This window comes from Pinus tabuliformis, chromosome 5_2, assembly GCF_031772625.1.
Source record: "Pinus tabuliformis cultivar Carrire ecotype Pingquan chromosome 5_2, CPIR1, whole genome shotgun sequence".
NCBI classification, from domain to species: Eukaryota; Viridiplantae; Streptophyta; class Pinopsida; order Pinales; family Pinaceae; genus Pinus; species Pinus tabuliformis.
This window is the reverse complement of record NC_142306.1, coordinates 274897659-274901186: the sequence shown is the minus strand read 5'-3', so window position 1 is coordinate 274901186 and position 3528 is coordinate 274897659.

Sequence of the window (3528 nt, the reverse complement as noted above, 5' to 3'; positions counted from 1 at the left end):
TCATTGGGGTAATGTCCAAGCCTGCTCATAGTGGAGCAACACCAGAGATGAAAATTAAACTCTGACAGTCATATTACTTGTGCACCAATACACCCTTCATCCCCAATCAAAAAAACTAAGTTGACTTGGCTTGGAATGTGTGTTTACTGATAAAGAGCATGGTAGGTGCTACATCTTTCACTCAAGCTAGTATGGAAACCACAATGATCAAAGAATCGAACAATACTTACGGAGGAGTTAGACTTGCTTTTCATGAAACAAGGTCCATTTAGAGAGATGGATTTCTACCAATGTGTCACCAATGTTGTAGCGGCTACAAAATTCCTTGAAATTTTTTCCTTAGATTCATTTTGGAGCCTCCCTACCAACCATCCTTAGCAACATGTCTTGCATTGATAGGTACTTATGATAAAATTGAGTTTCTATGGCTTATCAGCATGTGTATGCTAGCTTTTTTATGTTTCACCCGCAAGCTAACATCCCGTGACTTGGTCATGCTCTTGTGCTCACTTGGGAGATTGCACAAAACTGGAGGGAAACCAACCTTGCTCTCCAAAATTACGCAAGGCATCAAGGCAACTTGCTGCTATCCAGAATTGCGTAGAGCAAGCAGACCGCCTTCCCCTTGAAAATTTCACAGAGCAACCCATCACTGGGCTTGCTATCATAATTTGCATGTTCTCACTGGAAACCTTGGCTTTAGTCCAAAAATTGCGCAGAGCTTGAGGGATAGCCAGAGTCACTCAACCCAAAAATTGTGCAGAAGTCATCTAGAGGCTTGCAGTCTGTTGCATGTGCTCCCAAGTTGACCAATTCCCTAAAGGACTGAGCAATCTTAATTTGCATGCATGGGATGATTTTTCTTGAAAAAGAAAAAAGAAAAAAGCAAAAATCATCCCTAGATTTTAGTGAACCATTTTTAGTAGTTGGAGGTTACATGCAAAATCTATTCTAGAAACCTCTCGCCAAGTGTTGCTTTTTCCTAGATTTGTGGCATGCACGTCATAAGCCTCGATCTTATAAAAAATATTTATGCGATGCCTCAGAGCTCATTCTTTAGTTTGATCTTAGATCTATATCATTCCCCATCGCATCTAGGAACCTTCGTCACACTCACCTCAACATTTTCCAAGTAAGTCCGCTTTTCATGTCTTTTGCTACTTTTTTATCGCTTTTTGTATTTCAGTTTGTGTGCGTGTTGTTTTATTGATTTCATTGAACACTTGCTATCATTTTAATGCATGTTAGCTTGTAGAAGCATTGTTTCAAGTTTTCCATTGCATCTGCTTGTTGTCGCATGCATGACATTGTTTCTGTAGTGATGGTCGTCGTTGCAGCGACTTACTTCACATAGTTAATTCTTTTCCCATTTGATGAATCCAACATTCATTGATTGCATGCATGTTCATTCACTCATGTCTGCACCTAGATTAGCACATGCATTTATTCTTTACTATTTTTAGTCACCCGTTAGCGAGTCTAGGTTGCCTTGGCCTGGACCTTGCCTTGCCCAGCTTGCACTGTGCATTTCTAAGATAGAAGGCCTTGCATTACTCCCAAGAATTATGTGGAGATTGCCTCACACACGCCTCTTAGGATTTCTCTGCACAATTCTGAGAGGTAGTGCCTCAATTGGCCTCGAGAATTGTGCAGTGCAATTTTCGTGGGTAGCAGTCATGTTGACAGAAACTGCGCATTGCATAGTTTTAGTCCTTAGTAGGCCAAGATGGACTGTGCTATGCATAGTTTTAGTAGTCAGTCAGCCCATTAACAGTTCAGATTATTTTCTGTGCAGTCTTGGTAGTCAGTCTCCTAGCCTCCCAATGAAAATTGAGCAATTTTCCCAGTCAATCACCCAAGTGTGTTGCATGGAAGTCCTCAAGTTGCTTTTAGTTTTCAACTGAAATTTTTCTTACCATGAGTATTGCTCTGTCTCTAGGTATCACAGGTGTTTTTCAATCTCTTAGTAGTACAGGTACAATGGCTTCCAAGAGAGCAGGGTCAAAGGACACCATTGAGAGTGCAACTGGAGATGTGGTCGAGCAAGTGTCTATGGGCTTACCCATCTATGAAGACACTGAGCTTCATAGACAAGGAGATCAAAATGAAATGTCAAGACATCAATGAAATATTTTCAGGCACCTTCGAGGAGAATTTATAGGACCACAGAGTCTATGTCAACATACACAAGTTTGGCTTGTACCGGATTGCAAGTAGGTATCCCGCATTTCCATGCATGAACATGATCCATTGGATTACCTCACATATTGATCCAAAGACAATGGTGTTGAGAAGTTTTACTAGAACAAAACCTGCTACCTTCAGGGCAAAGGAATTTTAGGAGATGTATCACTTGCCACAGTCGGTGGTCATGATGTATGTGCTCTTCACCAGGCCCATCAACATTGCAAACTCAAGAGACATCTTGAAGAGCTGGGTGAAAGAGCCATCTAAGTTCATGACAACACCCAACCAAGTGTAAAAGAAAATGATACTGCAGAAGGCTTATAATCTCTTGTTCATCTTCGCATGCTGCTTATATGGCCAAGAGAGTACATAAACATTCTCGCAGAGTTGGGTGATTGTATTGGATCAGCTCGCAAATGAAGGAAGAAATTTCAATTAGTTTGACATGTTGGCTCTATAGCTGAAGGGACAAGTAACAGAAGCTCGGCATCAGCCCAAGGGTTAGCAGGAAAAGCTTTTCATGTCCACTTACATACTTGATGCAATCTGTGCCCATCAGTAGTTCCCAAGCTTGGGTTGGGAATGGATACCTCCAAAAACCTCTATGCACACCTATTGCAAGTTGTTATCTGAATGAAACTTTAATGGAGTTATAATACAACTGTCAGACCACTTCATCACCCTGGTGTACAGGATGATCTTTGAGCAGGATCCACCTTGCATGTCATAGGAAACGATGGAGGCATTGGTTAACATAGCATATTGGTATGCCTCACCCATTGGCACTTTCATATGGATGTACAACGCAGAGAAGGCTCCGCATATTTTACCGATATTTTCCATGGATAAGCTGGCCATGCAAGAGGTTGCATACCACATCTCGACAGGGTTGTCAGCAAGACTACATAGGAAGAATAAGGCACCTTGGCCCACTCTTCCTTTGTAGATTAGGTTGTATGAGATCCAGAATCTCAAGCATTCTTAGACCGAGATGGAGGAATTCAAGAGATTCACCTTCGGCATCAGAAGTTTCAATCCATATGACTTGCATTGCTTAATATAAGACCACTGTGTGAGAGTGTATCATCCTTGGATCCATGGGGCATGTCATTGGCTTGAGGAAGACTCTTGGAGATACTGCTATAACTTCTCAAGGCTCAATGAACCGGTCATAATGGTTGTAGAGTGGTTAGCTGTGCAGAAGGCAACACCATCTTAGAGAGCAGCAACATCAGCAAAAATAGAGGGCAACAGACCTCCACTTGACAAAGGCAAGAGGAAGGTTTCCAACAGTGTAGAAGCAGATCAAAACTGCAAGTTCAAAGTAGATCCACTTGTGTT